This window comes from Lynx canadensis, chromosome C1, assembly GCF_007474595.2.
Source record: "Lynx canadensis isolate LIC74 chromosome C1, mLynCan4.pri.v2, whole genome shotgun sequence".
Taxonomy (NCBI): domain Eukaryota; kingdom Metazoa; phylum Chordata; class Mammalia; order Carnivora; family Felidae; genus Lynx; species Lynx canadensis.
In genome coordinates this window covers 79,340,015-79,352,196 of record NC_044310.1, presented here as the reverse complement: position 1 = coordinate 79,352,196, position 12,182 = coordinate 79,340,015, and the positions used below count along the sequence as shown (strand labels likewise).

Sequence of the window (12,182 nt, the reverse complement as noted above, 5' to 3'; positions counted from 1 at the left end):
CCTTCACAGATTCTTCCAGAAGGAGTCGCTGTTCTCAGAACATTACTTCAACTCATGCATGCTACTATGCTGTAAGAAGACTCAAAATTGTTATAATCATTCAGTATGATGTCTCTATGCACAGAGGGTTGAGGACTTACCCAGCTTTTCTCAGGGTCATGGTGTATATCAACTTCTTATCTACTGTATGATTTTCGTTATGGTTTCTGACTCATGAATGCCATGATGGGTTGAATATTTGGTATTTGAAAACTGCAGCTATGACAAATATTTGTGATGTCCAGTGCATATTACAAGGAAAACAAGATTAGTGACCTCTGATCTTTGCCACACAAAAAAAGCATTCGAGCTCTCTAGGTTAGGAGGCAGTGGTGAGGAAAGAGAATTGAGCCTAAGTGCCGAGTCCAGCTCAGTCAGTCCGTAAGCCACCATAGAGGTGTTCTGAGGGTTTACTTTCAGTTACATTTTAACATGCTCTCTTTTGTTCTGTCCCCATGGATTCATTTTTAATATTACTTCATTATATGTATTTTTGTGGAGCCACTTAAATAACTTGGAACAAAAAGAAGAGTTTTTAACAATTAACAAAACTTATTCAGTGGAATAAACAATTCAACTAAAAATCATTTAAAGTTATCTCTATTAACATTTATATGTTATAGTTTCATCTCAAATATGATCTTAAATTTATTTTAAACCTTCAAAACTAAAGAAAGATATCTAAGTATAATTATAGTAAAGGTCAGAAGGAAATCTACAAATAACCTTCTACAAATATCTGTATATTTGAATAATGGATGTATTTGTCCTTTTTTTTTTTAAATTTTTTTCAACGTTTATTTATTTTTGGGACAGAGAGAGACAGAGCATGAATGGGGGAGGCAGAGAGAGAGAGGGAGACACAGAATCGGAAGCAGGCTCCAGGCTCTGAGCCATCAGCCCAGAGCCTGACGCGGGGCTCGAACTCACAGACCGCGAGATCGTGACCTGGCTGAAGTCGGACGCTTAACCGACTGCGCCACTCAGGCGCCCCTGTCCTTTGTTTTAAGCAAAGCAGTTATATGGAGAAGTAGGTTTTGGTGATTTTGGCTTGTGTCCCTGAATTTGGTTCACCTGAACTAAGGCTTAATGACTGAGAAAGTAGCTTGACTCCTCAGCTGAAAAGCATTATAAAACATACAAAGTGCCAGTATGGTAGAGTGTGCTGATAAAAGGGACATCAACACATTGTAAGACCTTGAAAGATTTCTAAAACACCCTCCCTTGTTGCACAGGCTTAAGTGAGGAAATGAGGGAACAGAAAAGGAGGATGGTAGAAATCAGATGAAGCCAGGGTGAAGTCAGTAAACAGTTCTGTAAAACCAAGTGTAACAGTTGGTAAAGGTGGGGCCTGAGCTTCCTAATGTCTAACAAAAATCAGTCCTACGTGCAGTATTGATATAAAAACTGCTTTAGAGAAACATTTATTCCTTATTATTAAGACCTGAGAAACTGTCTCATGGGTCCCCATAACAAGGATGTCTGATGAGAGGCCATACTTGGCTGTCAAGGATCCATGGCAGTTTTAAAAAGAAAAGGGGGGGGGGTGGTTGAGAGCTATATAGAAAAGTTTAATAAAAACTTGAGTAACTGGGATAAATTTATGGGATTCCCACTTTTAGAAACAGTAAGTTACAAGAAAACGAAAAAAAAATGTTAATACCATTTCTGAGGTATGTATAGGTACTTTTTCCATTCAGTTTCTCCATTACAGACAACTACCGTTCAGAGTAACAACCTAGGACATTTTATTGGAAGTTTTCAGTAAGGACTGAAACAAAAAATGCATTCTAAATAGCTGTTCCCCAAGCATCTGACCAATTAAAATGTAAGATGCAGGTCTTCTCATTATTACATAAGCTAAAATGAGGAAGAAAGGTTTCTAGTTTTAAAAGTGAAGAAGGAATGCTTCCGATTAATAGCTTCGAAGAAGCAGAGTTAATAGCATGACCTGTTATTAACTATCCTAGCAGATCAGTGTTGTATCAAAGAAATGAAACCTCAAAACGAGCTAGGAGATGTGAAGTTAGATAACAGTGGAGAGTTCCTGACGTGGAAAAAACGTGATTAGTAAATACATCAACAGTGAGGAAGGCAAAATTATTTTAGGTACCGGTGATGGGTGGTGCATAGTGTATGTTCCAATTATCGCTGTGTAACAAATTACCCCCCAAAGCTCAGTGACTCCAAACAACCACTGTGTTTTTATAAATCATGATTTGGTGGGTCAAGGCGTGGCTGGGTGATTTGGGCTCCACATGGTATTAAGATGAGGTCACTCTGGTATTCAGCTAGTAGCTGAGTAGATCTGGATGGTTCAAGATACTTCCCTAACATGTTAGCTAGCACCTTATAATGTTCTCTTTTGGGCTCAACGCATAGTATTTAGGAAATTCTCCCTACCTGCCTCCTTCCTACTCATCCCTCCGGAGGAAAAAGGATTGAAGTGAACCCAAGATACTGGGCTCTATCTTTATAAGTGAAGAGAGTTGCTGTATTAACAAGTCTGAAAACGTGCAGTCACTCTTGCCCTGTTAGGGTACAGGTCTACCTCCTCTCTTCCAGGGAAGATGGGAAACTGGAGTTGGGGCTATTCTGAGCCTCACTTTCTCTACTAAAAGTAGGGGATGATGGGAATATAAATTATTCCCTCACAACTTAGCTGAGAAGTCCTTCAGTGTCCCCAGCTGTGCGATGAGTGGTACTTTCCCTCCCATGGGCTTTTCTTATGGTTACAACCAGGATTACAAAGGAGGGACTGGTAGGGCTCAGGCACCAAATCTGACCTCAGACCCCATGCAACATACTGAAATTCTGACGTCTTGTTCATTAAGGGCAGAAAAAGTGAAATACGCATATGAAAACTATGGTTAGATTTGGTTCCAGTTACCATGAGAATTTTAGTTACCATATGCAGTGAAGAATATTACAAATGATAAGGTGTTTTCCTCGACCTTTTTAAATGATAGGAAAGAAATATGTGCTTGTAGTCACCCAGGTGAAAAGAAATGTATGAAGTTTTGTTCAGTCTCATTCTCTCCTACACCTACTCCTCCACCCTCCATAGAGTAACATGCTAAAGTAAACACAAAAAAGACACACATTGTGGTTAGACTTTCTAGATATTAATGTTAGCGTATTATCAGCAAGACTTATTTTTTCCCTTAAATGTATGTATGTATGTATGTGTGTATGTACTCAGATTTATACACATACACATTGCCAAAATAGCAATGAACATTGAGAAGAACAAGTCCTAGCTTAATTCCAGAATGTGAAGCTCATCAAAACCTTGGCTAATTGTCTAACGTCTGCCCTTCCAGCCAAATCTGCCACTACTTCTGACTTGAGCTTCGCAAAAGTTCATCTCAGCTGCCTTGATATAGAGGGGAGTTAAATTTTTAGGTAACTGTATATGTGTGTACATACAAAACATATATAATAATTTAGGTAACCTCAGGTAAACCTACGAAGTAGATGTTACTATTATCGTCATTATGTAAGTTAAGAAACAGGCACAGACAGCTTAAGAAGTAACTTGCCTAAGGTCACAGAGCTAGTAAGTGTAACTCTTGTCACACTTGTATTTTAGCCTTGCACTATAACTATCTGCATACCTGTTTCCACATCACCAACAAAATCTGCTGAGCTTTCTTCCTTTCCTTACTAGGTACAGAACACATAATTTGTAGCTGAGAATGTGGCTACCTGGAAAAAGAGAAAAAAAGCTATGATTCTCGCCTTTCTATGGGATGTGAGTGAAAACAGTATGTGCAACTTCTGGGAAGTGTCCCTGAGATGAGTGAGCTTGGAGTGGGACTCTGTCCCTTTATTTTCTCCCCACTAACTAGTATGTTGACCTGATGGTAGGAGAGGAGCAATCTTCTCGGAACATCAGGAGGAGGCTGCATTTTAAGGTGAAAGAATAAAAAGGAGCCTGGGTGTCTCTTGATCCAGTAGTTGCCACTGCCTGATCTTTCACCTGAGGAAGACACCTCTATCTTGCTAAATGCATTGTTTGAGTTTCCTGCCACTCACAGCCAAAGCCAATCCTAATTAATGGGACTATCGATCCATGGCTCCCTGCCCCACACTAGGGTGAACTCTTAAGAAAATGCACTCTATCTCACTCACCTTTGTATGTCTTTCCTACGTGGTTCCTTATGCTAGTACTCAAAAATATAAATCAAATTGAGGATGAATGAGATTATAAAATATTTCTTAATATTTTATATTAAGATGGAGAAAGCCCCAGATTAGGAGGAAGCTGAATGAAACCACTCCCGGCCTCTGGTCTTTCAGGTCTTTATGGACCACAGGCAGCAGTAAGATGAGAGTGTCTCCACCCCTTCAGGCAACTCCTTCTTTGTCAATACCTTCCTGGAGTCCTGGGTGTGTGGGGCAGAGCTGGAAAAGAGCACAAAGAAAATAGGTCTTCAAAAATGAACACCTTTGGTTTTCCCTTGACCTTCATGCTTGTATCCCCCTCTCTTCCTACCTGCCTTAGAAGAGCAGATATTTTCCCATCATCTCTAGGCTACTCTTTTCATCTTATTCCTGATGATCTTTGCATCTTAATTTAAGATGCAAATTTAAGAATTAAGATCTTTGCATCTTAATTTTCTCATCTGTAAAACGGGGATAATCATTACTTGCTAGGATCTGGGGAGTAATTAAATGGTGAGGGCTAAACTGGTTGGCATAACCAGTTGTTTGGAAAACTGTTAGACGTTTCCCTTTTCCTCTTGACTCCCTTCTCTAGAGGCACCTTGCTCCATCAATTCTTGGAGAGAATACTTCCTTCTAGTTTTCTTCCTACTTCTCTGGCTACCCTTTCTTGGACTCTTTGAAAACCTCATTCTTTGCCTATCCATCAAATGTCTGTGTTCTGGGTTTCTCCCCACACCACCCCTAGTTCCAGCCTCCATCATTTTTTTTTTTTAAGTTTATTTATTTTTGACAGAGAGAGAGACAGAGAGACAGAGAGAGAGAGAGAGAGAGAGAGAGCATGAGTGGGGGAGGGGCAGAGAGAGGGAGACACAGAATCCAAAGCAGGTTCCAGGCTCTGAGCTGTCAGCACAGAGCCCGACACAGGGCTTGAACTCAGACCACGAGATCATGACCTGAGCCGAAGTCGGATGCTCAACCGACTGACTCACCCAGGTGCCCCAGCCTCCATCATTTTCGTACCTAAACAACTCAAAGTGCCTTGAACTGGTCTTCCAGCTTCCAGTCCTGCACTGTTGGTCCAGCCAGGTATCCACACTATAGCCAGAGTGGGGACAGAAAGCACACATTGAATAGTCACACTGCTTCCTACCTAAAAAGCTGTTCAGTGGTTTCCCACTCACTACCTTTTCTGTCAAGTCCACAGTCCTTAACATGTTTGTATAAGACCTCCAGGACACAGTGCCTGCTGGAATCACTGTAAAGAGATACTTTGTTTACATGTTTCTCCACTCTTAACAGGAGGAGCTTCTAAACAGTGTACTTATGCCTGAGATCCAGCATATAGTAAAATGTAAGTAGTCAATAAATGTTGGATGAAGTTCAGAAAATCTTTAATGGTAAGTAGTATCACAAGGCTGCCCATATGAAAGTGATCTAGGGAACAGACAAAATGTTTTTTTCCCCTTCATCATTAACATTAGGTTTGTTTTTGTTGTTTTTTTTCTTTTGCTTTACCCTTTCAAAACTTAACTTTTTTATTACAAGGATAAGATAGACTTCATATGAAAAAATTCAAACATTACAATGAGATATAAAAAAAGAAGGCCCACCCCCCCCTCATATCACTGTTCTTCCTGCTCCAGCATTGTTAACTGCATATGATTCCAGAAATTTTCTACGCACATACAACCATAGTAATACACATTATTACTATTATTATTAGCATTATTTAGCCCAAGAGAATCATATTAAACATGCTCATTTTCATATTGGCTTTCTTCATATAATCTTGGATATTTTTCCATAGTATACATAAATCTTCCTCATTTTGTAAAGGTCTGCATTGTATTCAATTATATGGCTCTACTATACTTTCTTCAAACAATTCAATTGTTTTTTTAATTTTTTAATTGAAGTATAGTTGGCATAGATCAGTTTCAGGTGTACAATATGGTGATTTGACAATTCCATATATTAAGCAATACTCACCATAATAGGTGTAGTTACCATCTGTCACCATACAAAGTTAATACAATATTGACTATATTCCTTGTGCTGTACTTTTCATCCCTGTGACTTATTTTATAGCTGACGTTGGTACCTCTTAACGTCCTTTACCTATTTATCGCCCATCCTCCCACCCCCAACAACCACCAGTTCGTTCTGTGTATTTAGGAGACTGTTTCTGTTTGTTTTCAAACACTTCACTATTGATAGACATCTAGGTTATTTCCAGTTTGGGGCCATTCTAAATAATGCTGCATTTATGGTATATGAACAAATGTCAATCTTTCTAAATATGCAAAAACTGCAAAATACTAGAATACCAAAATAAATATACATCACAACCAAGTAGGATTCACTTCAGGAATGCAAGAAGGGTTGAATATTAGAAAATCTCTCAATATACTGCACAATATTATAGATCAAAGGAGAAAAATTTCCACAGATTACTGACAACTAGGTATAGTTTCTTAATGTGATAAAGTGTGTGTGTGTCTGTGTGTGTGTGCACGCCAACCCCAAAAGCTAGCATCATGCTTAGTGGAGAAGCATTCCTATAATGATCGGAAACAGGACGACTCAGTCTACTGTCACCATTATCACAAAAATGAACATTTTCTAGAGATAGTAGCAGATGCTATTACAAGAGAAATAATAATGAGGCATAAAAAACAAAGATAATACTATAATTATTTGTGGGTGATAGATTTCCAAAAACCACAATGTAGTTAACTGAAAAAACTTTTCCTTTTAAAAAAGTGAGATATAATTCACATACCATAACGTTCACCCCTTTAAAATGTGTAGCTCGCTGGGATTTTGTATATTCAGAGTTGAGCAATTGTCATCACTCATTCCAAAACATTTTTATCACTCCCAAAAAATCCCATTAAATACCCATTAGCAGTCACTTCATATTCCCCTTATCCCCAGCACTTAGCAATAACTAATTTACTTCCTGTCTCAATAGATTTGCCTATTTCGAATATTTTATTTAAGTAGAATCATATAATATGTGGTCTTATATGACTAGTTTCTTTTACTTGGCAGAATGTTTTCAAGATTTATCCATGTTGCAACATGAATCACTATTTCATTCCTTTTTATTGCTGGATAATAATATTCCACTGTATGGATACACCATATTTTGTTTATCCGCTCATCACTTGATGGACATTTGGGTTGTTTCTACTTTTTGTCTATTAAGCATAATGCTGCTATGAACAATCGTACAAATTTTTGTGTTAACACAGGTTTCACTTCTCTAGGAGTGAGACTGCTAGGTTCTATAGTAACTCTGTACAAATTTTTGACTAACTGCCAAACTTTTTTCCAAAAAGATACCACCATTTTACATCCCCACTTCTCCACATCCTTGCCAATGTGTGTTATTGTCTGTCTTTTTTATTCCAGCCATCCTAGTGGATGTGAAGTGGTATCCCATGGTTTGGAACTGAAAAGCCATTTTAAATAGTAAAACAGTTCAATTAAGATGGCTACATATAAATTTATTATTTAAAATATCGAAAGCCTTCTTATATACAAACAATAATCACTTAGAAAACATAATGGAATAAAAGACTCCAACAAAAAGGATAAAGTAGGAATAAAGTTAACAAATAATTCAAGATCTATAATAGAAAACTTTTACATACTCCTGAAAAGCAACTGAACAAATGGAAAGGCATAGGTGTTCTTTTTTTCCCTCCTTTCTGCTCTTAAATAGTAAGATTCAACATAATCAGTTCAATTCTCCCTATATTAATCTATATATAACATGACTCCAATACAAATATCTCCTAAGATTAGAACCAGACTAGCTATAACTAAAGCTCATGTGAAAAGGCAACGCAGAATTATGGTTTTACCCAAAGACCCAGGCTTCCTGGGTTCCCATCCTGGCATACTGCTTATTATTAGCTGTGTATTCCTGGTCAAGTTACTTAACCTCTCTGTTTCAGATGCCCCTTCCATGAAAGGGGATAATATCTACCTGGTAGAGTTGTCAGGAGGATTAAACGCCTTAAAATGCATAAAGCACTTAGAATAGTACCTGGTATATAATAAATGCTAAACAGGTGCTAGTTATTAACATGTGGGAAAAACAATCCAAGAATAGCTGAGGAAAAAATTTTCAAAAAATGTTACGAGAAAGGTTTGGCCCCATTAGACATAAAAACAGCACAGTTCTGGTGAATCAGAATGAAGACAGATCAATGGAACAGAATAGAGAATCCAAGCACCCCAATGCAAGTGGAAATTTAGAAAATGATAAAATAGGCATTTCAAATAAATGAGTGTAGAAAAGAAGAGTTAGGGTGTTCATTACCAGTGATTCTGGGACCAAATTCCCACCTTACCCTTGATACAAAAGTATATTCTGGATGAAATTAAAATTTAAGTATAAAAATAAAACCAGATAAAGCACTAAAATAAAACATAATGAAATTATTTAAGAATCTGAGTGCAGTATAACCCCAAACCTAGAAGCCATAAAGGAAAAGACTGATAAATCCAAATATATGAATTTCTGTAAGGCAATAAAATAAAATACTATATAGGAAATCAAAAGACAAATCAATTGAGAAAGAATAATTGTAACACATATAAACAAAGGACTGGTTTCCAGAATATGTAAAGAACTACAAACCAATACAAAAATGACCAACTATGCAATAGAAAAATGAACAAAACCTAAGAACAGATAAATAACAAAAAAGAAATACAAATCATTCCCCATATGAAAAAACGCTCAGCTTTCCCTCGTAATAAAAGACATGAATTGACACTACAACTAGAAACCATTTTTCACCTGTTTGATAACACATGGGTCTGTGAGAGTAAAGTGGGTACAATCTCTAGGAGAGCAATTTGGCAATATCTATCAAAGAATGAACAAACAAACCCTTGACCCAACAATCCAACTTCCTAGGAATCTATCCTATAGATATACTTGCACTTGTCTACAACAATGTAAGAACAAGCATGTTCACTGAAGCATTGTAACAGGAAAATATTTACACCTGAATTTCCAACTATTGAAGACTGTTAAATCATTACAATACATACGTACAAAGGAACAAGGCAGGTCTACCTATATTAATAAGTGAAAGAGCAAGTGTAGCATACTACCAATTGTATATCAACATCAACAGAGACAACAGATAAAAAAATTGACACGTGCATAAAATACATTTGAAAATATTTCCAAGAAACCATTTTCACTAATGGTTATAAAGAGAATTGAAAGGCTTATAAGCTTATATAAAGCTTATAAAGAGAATTGAAAGGCTAAGGTATAGGAACAACAACGCTTACTTTTCTCTATGTTTTTTGACAATTTTGGATTTTTAATTTTTTGCATCAAATTTGTTACAGTGAATTTTGAAAAGCCCATTCATTGATGTACTCGCATTTAGTGAGGTGGAACCCTAATCACATGCAAACCTATGAGTTGTCGGAAGAGATGCAAGATAGCAATCCCTGCCTGGAGGAGCTGACAGGCAGAACGGACCTGGGACTCGGTTCCTAGCACTGGAATCCTGGGATTGAGGAGCGGGCGTTCTTACCAGAAATGCAGATTCCTGGGCCCCATCCCCAATCGACTCCATTCGAGGCCCTCAATGACGCCCAGGAATCTGCATTTCTGACAGGATCCTACTGGGGATTCCGGTACGTGACAATTTTGAAGCCTCCGGGACTGGAAGGGCAGTCAGCCTGCACAGCGCAGGTCACGGTGTAGGCCCATTTTCTCATCCTTCCCGCGCCCTCCCTAGCGCTCACCGCCGCGCTCCGAGCTAGGGGTTGTCAGCATAGGAGCGTGGGGGACACTCCTCCAGAACAGCCGAGACCCGGGCCAACTTTGGACCGAAATGGCGAGGCCTCGCTTGGGCCACCGGCCGGAGCCGTTCCTCCCAGGTCCTGGATCAGGCTCCGCTGTCAGCTGGGCCCAGATCCTGAGCCACAGAGCTGAGGAAGCGGGGCGGGGGGCGAGCGCACTGGCGCGAGCGGCTAGAAGTGGAACGGCCGCAGAAGCCCAATGCAGAAGGAGAAAGGGCTGAGATGGAGAGGCAAGTTCAACCGTTTAGGAAAAAAAATAACGGGGAGAGAAACGATGGGGTCAGAAAATAATTTCGGGGGGAAATCGGGAAAAACTGCGACTCCGCCGGGACTCGAACCCGGAACCTTTGAATGCCTTCAGCCTCTAGAAGTCCAATGCGCTATCCATTGCGCCACGGAGCCACCTGTTGGAGTCCTCGCGCATCTGCTGTGTTAAGCCAGAGGCGACGGCCCCGCGCCCTTCCCACCGCCCCCTGAGCCGTCCCCCCAGCCATCCGTCTGTCTTGCCGAGACCACGGTATTGCTAGCCTGGGTAGCGACCACCAAACGTGAGCCGAAGGCGCCCGTCCTTCCCCAGCGGCCGCCTCACACGAGGTCGCCGAGCCCTGCGACTCCGCCGGGCCCCAGCCGGTCGGTCCGAGGGCTGCCAGAGCCGGGTCCTGGGCCTACCCGGGGCGCCGCCGTATCTGGCCGCTCAGGACAAATCACACCCTCGCTCTTCCTCCCCGGTCCCTTCCTGCCCCGAGCGCCCCCGCCTACCGGGTCTCTCCGGCGGCCGCTCCCGCCCCGCCCTGGCCCCGGCGACCCGGAACCAGGCCGGCCGTTGCGCCGTTAAGCCGGGCCGGTAACGCCGGGCACTTACGTCGCACCTTTTAGCCGCCGATCTCGAGCGGCGGCCCCTCCCGGGTCCCTGGCTCTTCCCTGGCGGGCCGCGGCGACGTCTGTGTGCGTGCTTGTGCGTGTTTTATTTGCGCAGGGTTCGGTAAAACGGGGTTTGGGTTGCATTTCGCTCCCCACAGACCCAGAGCCGAATTTCTGAGGTATCCGGGCTCTGGTGGACTGAGGGGGGCGACGCGCCCCGCGCCTGGCATCATCCTCTGAGAGCTCGTCCGAGGGCCGGGAGCTGTGTCCGCGGGCGCCGCGCGGCCGCCCCCAGTCCGCGCCCCAAGACCACGCGGTTGCGTGGGCGGCAGCCGTGAGGGTGGCTGCGCGCGTGGGAGCGCCGGGAGCATGCGTGTGCGGGTGCGTGCGGCTGGAGGGCGCGCGCCCGAGCGCTGCCGCGGGATTCCCGGGGCGGCGGGAGGCGGCCAAGCCAGTGGCTCCTCGGAATGGCGTGGTCGCCACGAATCAGGTGGGTGATGGGGGAGGGGGCCTCAGTGCCCCAGTAGTCCCCAACAGCGCGACCCCGAAGCCACTTGAAATAGACAGTCTAAGTAAATACGGCGTGGTTGCTATGCAACCGCTGCAGACAAAACCCCAGGGCCTCCCTCTTCAATCAGTTTGCGGCTTTCCGCGCCCCGCCCACGTAGAAATTTCGGCTCTGCCGCTGTGCGCGCTCTTCAGGTCGGTCCTCGGCCCACCATTGCACCAAACCACCAGCAGCCACAGCTCACGCCATGCCTCACGCCATTCGTCCCTGCCTAGCATCATCAGGCATCAAAGCAGAGTAGTCTCTCAGTGTTCTAAAGAGGGAAAGGGAGCTCCCAGGAAGAATGTAGTCTGGTAGGGATCTTTCCATTCTTATTTAACTCCTCAACGGTGCTATGGGGCAGCTACTATTGTCCCCTTCAGAAAGAAGGGACACTGCAACTAAGAGAGGTTAAATTAATTGTGTAGGGACACCCAGCTAGTAAGTATCAAGAACTGTGAAGAATCTGAGATTTTACCCTCCTTGCAGGCTAACACATTAGCTTGTCACAGCTTCATGGATGCTGACAGAGCACACGAGAGTACTGGGTCATGAATGAAAGACTTACAGCAAAAGCAGTAGCCGCAGTGTCAACATGTTTGTGTTGGGTTCCGAACCCCAATTCTCACAGGAATGAAGCAGATGGGCCCAGATGGATGCTTGCACACAAAATGGATTTCATTACAGGAGAGAAATGCTAAACTTGGGGAACCCACCATTT

At 42.3% G+C, this 12,182-nt stretch overlaps 1 long non-coding RNA gene and 1 other non-coding gene across 2 annotated transcripts; both read right to left on the bottom strand.

The window, feature by feature from the left end:
- Positions 1-4,254: 4,254 nt before the first annotated feature.
- LOC116738261 lies at positions 4,255-5,536 on the bottom strand. Its single transcript, XR_004343981.1, has 2 exons — positions 5,230-5,536; positions 4,255-4,446 (listed from the first exon to the last, which is right to left on the bottom strand). It is a non-coding gene; the product is annotated as an uncharacterized LOC116738261 (long non-coding RNA).
- Positions 5,537-10,370: 4,834 nt separating this feature from the next.
- TRNAR-UCU lies at positions 10,371-10,455 on the bottom strand. Its single transcript is given in 2 exon segments — positions 10,371-10,406; positions 10,419-10,455. It is a non-coding gene; the product is annotated as a tRNA-Arg (tRNA).
- Between the last annotated feature and the right edge of the window lie 1,727 nt (positions 10,456-12,182).